The sequence below is a fragment of the Stigmatopora argus genome, chromosome 15 (genome assembly GCF_051989625.1).
Source record: "Stigmatopora argus isolate UIUO_Sarg chromosome 15, RoL_Sarg_1.0, whole genome shotgun sequence".
Taxonomy (NCBI): domain Eukaryota; kingdom Metazoa; phylum Chordata; class Actinopteri; order Syngnathiformes; family Syngnathidae; genus Stigmatopora; species Stigmatopora argus.
In genome coordinates this window covers 46,356-57,253 of record NC_135401.1, presented here as the reverse complement: position 1 = coordinate 57,253, position 10,898 = coordinate 46,356, and positions in this window count along the sequence as shown.

The window sequence follows — 10,898 nt, the reverse complement described above, 5'->3', positions numbered from 1 at the left end:
TCACCGTACGACTCGTACGGTGTTTGTAAGGTTTTTGGGAGGTTTGTAAGGGGAATCCTAATCATTTCTAAGGGCAGTTATCGGCAGAGGTTGACAGGTATGCATTCGCCTAATTTCCATTGGGTGGCACTGTTGTGTTGCACACGCGGCAAAAAGGTTCCGGCCAATACTACAGTGATACCACGAATGTTGACGAACAGCTAGCTGCATTTCGCACGACATCGTCCCAAAATCGCCATGCTATCGCTGATATTATCACGCGGTGGGTGGGTGGGGCGAGCATCCGAGGAAAGGTGGATCATGGACTCAAATGCAGGGGAACGCAGGCCGGGCTCGCTGGGGTGGGATTTGCCAACTCCCAACGTTTCATTCCACTGACCCATAAAAAGGAGAAACAAAAATATCAAGGCAAGGGATCCCAAAATATGAAAAGAAACCAGGGCAAGACTTGGAGGGCGCACGCGCAGGAAACGAAGCAGTTGTCGCGCCTTCAAATCAAGCGGCGACCTAATGGATGCAGCCTGAGGCGTGCTTGTGCGGTCGCCATGTCGGCTGGGGAAGCAAGCACATCATGAGAAAAGCTTTTGGCTTGTTGTCTTTTTGTTTTGTTTGCGCTCCGACATAGAAAGGCTAGCCTCCGCCTCTGTCACGCCGCAGTGGCGGAGTTATTGCCGTCTGTGAGTTTGTCGACTCCAGCTGGATGACACCCTTCTATCTTTCCCGGCATCTGCTCGTCGTTAGCGCGTTTTCAAAAACTGTCACAACACGACCAGACATTCCAAATGGAATGGGAAATGTGAAGGGCCGGCCGAGAAACGGGGCCCACGAGTAGAGATGCTCGCTTTCTTCCCAAAAATAAGCCCTGGTGTTTGTTTGTTTTTCTTTTCCCGTACTTCAAGGAGAGGGATGGGTACCCAGGATCGTGTAACGGAGGAAACAATTGTTGAACAGTGCTGTGCCAACATTATAGCTCAGTAAAATCATTCTTTCAGTGGCAAAAAAGTTTTGAAAAAATCCTTTTCCCACCCTTCAAATCAGTTATCCAAAACAACATAGGGTTGCAAACAATGCCTTTTTTGCCTGGATAAACTTTTCATTCAAAACATAGAGTTGACCAACTTTAGTTTTTGGAATAAAAGTTTATCCCCCAAAAAATAAAGCTGAACAACATGATTTGGTGATGATGTTCCAAGATGGCGGCGCACCACTGACGCAGCGGCTCTATGCTCTCCAGTTCCTCAGGGTACTTAGGAAGAACAACTTGGGCACCAAGCTTCTGATAACCTTCTATAGAACCACTGTAGAGAGCATCCTGGCGTACTGCATCACAGTGTGGTACGCTGGAAGCACGGCGGCAGACAAAAAGGCCATGCAGAAAGTGATTAACACTGCCCAGAGGATTGTCGGCTGCTCTCTGCCCTCACTGGAAGACATTGCCAGCCCTCGTTACCTCGGCAGAGCCGGGAACATCATAGGGGACCCTTACCACCCTGGTCACAATCTGTTCCAGCTGCTGCCCTCTGGCAGACGCTATAGGTCCCACAAAGTACGGACAAATAGGCTTAAGGACAGTTTTTTTTCCCCCCACATCCATCAGAACTCTAAATTTGCGGTAACACAACACACATTCCCTTCTGAGGTCATATGAAAAGATGTTTGGGTGGTGATCTGCCTCCTACTAGCTGACTGAAGGTAAGTGAAAGACAGTGAGAGGTAAGTGCATACCTGTATCCATAACAGCATAATGCCAAATTACAAGTCCGTAACTATCACTAATTTAGGTCTTTTGCCGAGTAAACGCAGTTTATGGAGAAGCACCACCAATTTCGTCATACGCAGTTTCTGGGTGTGATGACAAGTAGGCTTTTTGTTGTTGATGATGACGACGACGACAGGGCCTATGTCCGATTATTATTATTATTATTATTATTATTATGATCCATTCAGCTGACTATCTGCATCCGTGGATGAACATCTTTCCTCGCAAGAAATGAAAACAATCACTTCTCTGCAGTTTATCTTTGCCCCCCTCGCCCCCCCAAAAGAGGTTGAAATCCACCATTTTGAGTCCTGTCAACGTCAGCGGCTTATGTGAAAGAGACCATTTCTTTTTCTCAAAAGGCGCTTTCAAGAAAGCAGGTGATGGACAAACATGGGCTAACCTCCTCAACGATTTCCGTGCATTCTGGCCCCGCCAAGTGGGATCCATCTGCTGGGGATTCTAAAATAAGCCTTTAGGCGCGCCGCAGCATGAAATAGAGCGAGTCAAACGACACATCCGTAATCAAGAATGCGATCATTGTCCCGGGTTTCTAATGGGAGTAAATCTCTGCAACCGTTACGCTCCATTCCTTTGCGATATGTTTGGTTTTAAGGCTCGTGTGTGTGTGTGGGTGGGGGGTGCTGGGGGTGGTCTTAGAGGGGCATGCTAGGCTGTTTCCATCCAGCCGCGCCGATGAGAAGAACAGCTCAATAAACAAGATCCGATTGCACGGGGAATGAGCAGTTGCTATGGCAACCTCCCCGACATGCTCGCTATCGGGCGCCGGCCGCATTCAACCCGAGAGATGACGGTCGGCGCCTTAACGTCCTCCCAATAACGTTCACCAAGCTGCCCGATGTCCGCATGCTTACTGCCAGCAGAGTATTTTCCTTCGATGCATTTCCAGGCGCTTAAAGAGATGCATGCGCTCCTCGCTCCCACGCCTTCCCTTCCCTTCTTTCAATTCCTTTTCTAAAGACCAGGAGCTAGTAGGAGCTAGAAGGCTAGAAGGAAGCGCCAAGCCAGCCAGCCAGCCAGCCCCCTTTCAATGTCACCTTGACTCCGCCTCTCGCGGCCAAAGCCCATCACCAAAGAGCGTCCATAAAAGCAGGCCCGGGCCGCGGCCCGCCATCGAAACGGACCCTAACCGGCCCGCCTCCACCGAGAAAGCTTTGATTCCAACGGCCAACGGCCACGCTCGTTTCCTCGAGACCCGCTGCGTCCGAGCCGTCGGTCATCGCTCGACACGCCGCCCTCCCGCGGGGCGCCGCCGCACTGCTTCTCGCTCATTTTAACACCAAAGTATTCACTTGAAGTAGGAAAAAAATGGACTCTGGTAGCATCTAGGGAAAAAATCACAGACTCTGCTAGCAAGTGGGAAAAAAAGATACATGGATTCTGGTCGCATAGCGGATCAAATGAAACCAAACATGTTTGCTGTCCATAAAGAAAACAATGGAACATTTGCATTTAGTCATTAGCATCCTGGAATGCTATTGGATTTCAACTCTATCCTTTTGAGCGATGAGTAAAAATCAAATCAAAACAGCGGAAACGTCGTGATACCGCCAGCATGCATTTTAGCCCGAGAAAGCAACGAAAGCCTGGGGCCGGGTTTGATGCGGAGCCTTTGCCGTGTTGAACCAGGAACCGTCGAACTGGCTTTGAAATAGAGCGGTGGCGCCACGAAGCAAAAGCACTCGGCGGCAACAAACGGCCGCTGCCGGTGAGCTCATTAAAATCACAATCGGAATCACTCCTTGTCCTAGGGAACCTACGGCTCTTTTGATGGGTGCGCTAACCCGTAAGCTCGAACGTGGAGCCCGCCCAGGCTTGAACGCACCGACGAGCGCGTCGGCACGTTGCCACGCCAATCGGGCCCCGATGCTACTTCTAGGGCTCTCTTTAAAATTCCAATGTTAGACTTTCCATTTGAAACGACACTCCCATCCCAGTGCCTACTCTCTTTGCTACTCCTTGATTAGCATCAGCGTAGCAACGTTGTTCCAACAATGTGGAGACTTTTTGTACTTAAAATGTCCACTCATTTTCATGTACAGTGGTACCTCTACACACGAGCAGCTTGAAATACGAGGAAAATTTTGAGCAAATAATTATCTCGAGATACGAGAAAAATTTCGAGATGCGAGAAAGCCCGGTGGCCAAGACATGAGAGGCTGTTTAGGATTTTAGCTCACTGTCTTTTTTGCCGCATCTCTTTGGTGTATAACAGATATCTACGAGCACTGGGCGGAGCGCTGCATTTTTTTCACCGTTTTTTTTCCGTCACTCAGCGCGAATGGTGGAGCCATGGCTAATACGAGCAGTATAGTATATTACTTCTCGTTGGCTGCTCATAAGAACATCAGGGGCACTGGCTCTCTCCCCCGCAACTCCTCGTGTAATATCTCTGGTCGCAATTATACCTCTTTTTAACGTCTCTGCGAGCACTGAGCGGGCGGGGCGTTGCATTTTTTCAGTAGGATTGGGACACCTAGAGGCCGATTGGCGGTAATGCTACGGCACGTGGAACGGCAAATCCTAGCTTCCCATCGTTTTGCCCATATATGTACGTGGTCATGGTCATTACGCTTGAGACTAGATCTGCTCAATTCAAATTCAAAAGCCTTTATTGTCATCATACACAGCTCTATGTATAAAGCTTAGTGTGACGGGCTAAATCAGGCGTGGGCAAACTATTGTGCACTAAAAGTGCAGTGGCTGCGGGGCTGCTAAAGAGAAGAGGAGAGGAGAGGAGAGGTGACTTTTCCACAATACTAGTGTCCTGCCAGTGCAATCAGTGGATTGGCGTCAGGTGCTTGTTTGGGCCCAACCCCCGTGGCTTCAAAGTTTGTCAGCTCGGTCGCTGCTGGATGACTTGAACGGAAAGCTGCTCTCTCCCCTCCCTCCCACCCAAAACGACCCAACCCCCGTCCATTCAACTTTTTCACCAATGTATGTGCCTTTGTCACCTTTGCAAAGCCACCCCTACCCCTGCCTGGTATCAACTGTCAAGAGCCAATTCAAGACTTTTTTGGACCTATTTCAAACGTGGGCCATCAAAGTGCAAACTTTGGACCATTTTCACCCATTTAAGAGCGCCCTGATGAATGATATTTCACCCATTTGGTTATATACGCAGCTGTGTATGATGACAATAAAGGCTTTTGATTTGATATAAAGGCCTAGCATCCCATAAGACTAGGCTTTTATTTCAAATGATTCCACAAAATGTAGCTTTTCATAAAGAGCAAGCTTTCCACAATACTAGTGTCCTGCCAGTGCAATCAGTGGATTGGCGTCAGGTGCTTCTCTTGCCCAACCCCCGCTGGTTCAAAGTTTGTCAGCTCGGTCGCTGCTGGATGCCTTGAGCAAAAGCAAAAGCTGCTTGAGCACCTTCCCTCCCACAGCGGCCCAACCCCCGCCCATTCAACTTTTTCACCTATGTATATGTGCCTTTGTCACCTTTGCAAAGCCACCCCTACCCCTGCCTGGTATCAACTGTCAAGAGCCAATTCAAGACTTTTTTTGGACCTACGTATTTCAAGCGTGGGCCATCAAAGTGCCAACTTTTGACCATTTTCACCCATTTAAGAGTGCCCTGATGAATGATATTTCACCCATTTGGTTATAAACGAAGCTGTGTATGATGACAATAAAGGCTTTTGATTTGATATAAAGGCCTAGCATCCCCTAAGACTAGGCTTTTATTTCAAATGATTCCACAAAATGTAGCTTTTCATAAAGAACAAGCTTTCCACAATACTAGTGTCCTGCGAGTGCAATCAGTGGATTGGCGTCAGGTGGTTGTCGCAGCCCAACCCCCGTGGCTTCAAAGTTTGTCAGTCAGCTCGGTCGGTGCAGGATGCTTGGAAGGAAAAGCTGCTCCCTCCCGAGTCCACACCCACGTTGGCCCAACCCCCGTTGATTCAACTTTGTGTCACCTATGTCTTTGCTGGATGGTTTGGAAAACACAAAGCAGCCAGTTCAAGACTTTTTTTTTATCTATTTCAAACATGGGCCATCAAAGCGCAAACTTTTGACCATTGAAGAGAGAGCAAGTGCCTCAAAGAAATTGAATCATTGGAGATATGAAGGAAGACGTAGCGTCCCTCCCATAAGACTAGGCATTTATTCAACAGGGCTGGGCAAACTAAAAAAAAGGCCAAAAGTGAGTGCTTTGGTTTTAAACCTGGACAGAGCAAAGCTTTCCACAATACTAGTGTCCTGCGAGTGCAATCAGTGGATTGGCGTCAGGTGCTTGTCGTAGCCCAACCCCCGTCGCTTCAAGTTTGTCAGCTCAGTCGCTGCTGGATGACTTAAACGGAAAGCTGCTCTCTCCCCTCCCTCCCTTCTACAGCGGCCCAACCCCTATTGAAAATGTTGGCCATCAAAGTGCAGACCTTTGACTATTTGGACTCATTTAAGAGCACCTTTGTTGAATAATATTTCACCCATTTCATTTCACGCTGCTGTGTATGATGACAAAAAGGCTTTTGATTTGATATAAAGGCCTAGCATGCCATAAGACTAGGCTATCATTTCAAACGATTCCCCAAAATGTAGCTTTTCCTAAAGAGCAAAGCTTTCCACAATACTAGTGTCCTGCGAGTGCAATCAGTGGATTGGCGTCAGGTGCATCTTGTAGCCCAACCCCCGCTCCTTCAAGTTTGTCAGCTCGGTCGCTGCTGGATGATTTGAACGGAAAGCTGCTCTCTCCCCTCCCTCCACCCTCCCACAGCGGCCCAACCCCTGTCCATTCAACTTTTTCACCTGTGTAGTATGTGCCTTTGTCACCTTTGCAAAGATAAACTGTCAAGAGTCAATTCAAGACTTTTTTTTGGACCTATTTGAAACATGAGCCATCAAAGTGCCAACTTTTGACCATTTTCACCCATTTAAGAGTGCCCTGATGAATGATATTTCACCCATTTGGTTATAAACGAAGCTGTGTATGATGACAATAAAGGCTTTTGATTTGATATAAAGGCGTAACATCCGATAAGACTAGGCTTTTATATTCAAACGATTCCACAAAATGTAGGTTTTCATAAAGAGCAAGCTTTCCACAATACTAGTGTCCTGCGAGTGCAATCAGTGGATTGGCGTCAGGTGCTTGTTTGGGCCCAACCCCCGCTGGTTCAACTTTGTCAGCTAGGTCGCTGCTGGATGACTTGAACGAAAGCTGGTCTCTCCCCTCCCTCCCTCCCTCCGTCCCACAGCGGCCCAACCCCTATTGAAAATGTTGGCCATCAAAGTGCAGACCTTTGACTATTTGGACTCATTTAAGAGCACCTTTGTTGAATAATATTTCACCCATTTCATTTCACGCTGCTGTGTATGATGACAAAAAGGCTTTTGATTTGATATAAAGGCCTAGCATGCCATAAGACTAGGCTATCATTTCAAACGATTCCACAAAATGTAGGTTTTCCTAAAGAGCAAAGCTTTCCACAATACTAGTGTCCTGCGAGTGCAATCAGTGGATTGGCGTCAGGTGCATCTTGTAGCCCAACCCCCGCTCCTTCAAGTTTGTCAGCCCGGTCGCTGCTGGATGATTTGAACGGAAAGCTGCTCTCTCTCCCTCCCTCCCACAGCGGCCCAACCCCTGTCCATTCAACTTTTTCACCTATGTAGTATGTGCCTTTGTCACCTTTGCAAAGATAAACTGTCTAGAGTCAATTCAAGACTTTTTTTGGACCTATTTGAAACATGAGCCATCAAAGTGCCAACTTTTGACCATTTTCACCCATTTATTATTTCGTTACCTCAGCAGAGCCAAGAACATCATAGGGGACCCTTACCACCCTGGTCACAATCTGTTCCAGCTGCTGCCCTCTGGCAGATGCTATAGGTCCCACAAAGCACGGACAAATAGGCTTAAGGACAGTTTTTTCCCCACATCCATCAGGAATCTAAACTCGCGCTAACATAACACACATTCCCCTCTGCGGTATATGAACAGATGTTTGGTTGGTGATCTGCCTCCTACTAGCTGACTGAGGAAAGGTAAGTGGAAGACAGTGGAAGGTAAGCGCGAGGTAAGCGACCTGTATCCTCAACAGCGGAATGACAAATTACAAGTCCGTAACATACACTTATTAGGTCTTTTGCCGATTAAGCGTAGCTTATGGAGAAGCACCATCAATTTCGTCACACGCAGTTTCTGCGTGTGATGACAAGTAGGCTTTTTTGTGTCGTGATAATGACGACAGGGCCTATGTCCGATTATTATTATTAAGAGTGCCCTGATGAATGATATTTCACCCATTTGGTTATATACGCAGCTGTGTATGATGACAATAAAGGCTTTTGATTTGATATAAAGGCGTAACATCCCATAAGACTAGGCTATCATTTCAAACGATTCCACAAAATGTAGGTTTTCATAAAGAGCAAGCTTTCCACAATACTAGTGTCCTGCGAGTGCAATCAGTGGATTGGCGTCAGGTGCTTCTTGTTTGGGCCCAACCCCCGCTGGTTCAAAGTTTGTCAGCTCAGTCGCTGCTGGATGACTTGAACAGAAAGCTGCTCTCTCCCCTCCCCCCCTCCTACAGCGGCCCAACCCCTGTCCATTCAACATTGTCACCTATGTATGTGCTGGATGGCTCGGAAAAGGAAAAGCTGCCTGGTATAAAGTGTCCAAGGCAGTCCAAGACTTTTTCTGGACCTATTGAAAATGTTGGCCATCAAAGTGCAGACCTTTGACTATTTGGACTCATTTAAGAGCACCTTTGTTGAATGATATTTCACCCATTTCATTTCACGCTGCTGTGTATGATGACAAAAAGGCTTTTGATTTGATATAAAGGCCTAGCATGCCATAAGACTAGGCTTTTATATTCAAACGATTCCACAAAATGTAGCTTTTCCTAAAGAGCAAAGCTTTCCACAATACTAGTGTCCTGCGAGTGCAATCAGAGGATTGGCGTCAGGTGCATCTTGTAGCCCAACCCCCGCTCCTTCAAGTTTGTCAGCTCGGTCGCTGCTGGATGATTTGAACGGAAAGCTGCTCTCTCCCCTCCCTCCCTCCCACAGCGGCCCAACCCCTGTCCATTCAACTTTTTCACCTATGTAGTATGTGCCTTTGTCACCTTTGCAAAGCCACCCCTGCCTGCCTGCCTGTTGTAAACTGTCAAGAGCCAGTCCAATACTTTTTTGGACCTATTTCAAATGTGGGCCATCAAAGTGCAAACTTTTGACCATTTTCACCCATTTAAGAGTGCCCTGATGAATGATATTTCACCCATTTGGTTATATACGCAGCTGTGTATGATGACAATAAAGGCTTTTTATTTGATATAAAGGCGTAACATCCCATAAGACTAGGCTTTTATATTCAAACGATTCCACAAAATGTAGGTTTTCATAAAGAGGAGAGCTTTCCACAATACTAGTGTCCTGCGAGTGCAATCAGTGGATTGGCGTCAGGTGCTTGTCGCAGCCCAACCCCCGTGGCTTCAAAGTTTGTCAGCTCAGTCGCTGAACGGAAAGCTGCTCTCTCCCCTCCCTCCCTCCTACAGCGGCCCAACCCCTGTCCATTCAACATTGTCACCTATGTATGTGCTGGATGGCTCGGAAAAGGAAAAGCTGCCTGGTATAAAGTGTCCAAGCCAGTCCAAGACTTTTTCTGGACCTATTGAAAATGTTGGCCATCAAAGTGCAGACCTTTGACTATTTGGACTCATTTAAGAGCACCTTTGTTGAATGATATTTCACCCATTTCATTTCACGCTGCTGTGTATGATGACAATAAAGGCTCTTGATTTGATATAAAGGCCTAGCATGCCATAAGACTAGGCTATCATTTCAAACGATTCCACAAAATGTAGCTTTTCCTAAAGAGCAAAGCTTTCCACAATACTAGTGTCCTGCGAGTGCAATCAGTGGATTGGCGTCAGGTGCATCTTGTAGCCCAACCCCCGCTCCTTCAAGTTTGTCAGCTCGGTCGCTGCTGGATGATTTGAACGGAAAGCTGCTCTCTCCCCTCCCTCCCTCCCACAGCGGCCCAACCCCTGTCCATTCAACTTTTTCACCTATGTAGTATGTGCCTTTGTCACCTTTGCAAAGCCACCCCTGCCTGCCTGCCTGTTGTAAACTGTCAAGAGCCAGTCCAAGACTTTTTCTGGACCTATTGAAAATGTTGGCCATCAAAGCGCAGACTTTGGACCACCTTTGTTGAATGATATTTCACCCATTTCGTTATATACACAGCTGTGTATGATGACAATAAAGGCTTTTGATTTGATATAAAGGCCTAGCATCCCCATAAGACTAGGCTTTCATTTCAAATGATTCCACAAAATGTAGGCTTTCATAAAGAGCAAGCTTTCCACAATACTAGTGGCCTGCGAGTGCAATCAGTGGATTGGCGTCAGGTGCTTGTCGCAGCCCAACCCCCGTCGCTTCAAAGTTTGTGTCAGCTCGGTCGCTGCTGAATGACTTGAACGGAAAGCTGCTCTCTCCCCTCCCACCCAAAGCGACCCAAACCCCGTACGGCGATTCAACTTTTGTATGTGCCTTTGTCACCTTTGCAAAGCTAAACTGTCAAGAGCCAATTCAAGACTTTTTTTGGACCTATTTGAAACATGGGCCATCAAAGTGCCAACTTTTGACCATTTTCACCCATTTAAGAGTGCCCCGATGAATGATATTTCACCCATTTGGTTATAAATGAAGCTGTGTATGATGACAATAAAGGCTTTTGATTTGATATAAAGGCCTAGCATCCCATAAGACCAGGCTTTCATTTCAAACGATTCCACAAAATGTAGGCTTTCATGAAGAGCAAAGCTTTCCACAATACTAGTGTCCTACGAGTGCAATCGGTGGATTGGCGTCAGGTGCTTGTCGCAGCCCACCCAACCCCCGTCGCTTCAAGTTTGTCAGTCAGCTCCGTCGGTCGCTGCTGGATTGCTTGAGCAAAAAGCTGCCGCCAGGCACAGTGGCCCAACCCCCGACCGTCCGTCCATTCAACTTTTTCACCTATGTCTGTGCTGGATGGCTTTGCAAAGCCACCCCTGCCTGCCTGGTGTAAACTATCAAGCGCCAGTCCAAGACTTTTTCTGGACCTATTGAAAATGCTGCCCATCAAAGCGCAGACTTTAGACCATTTGGACACATTGAAGAGCACCTT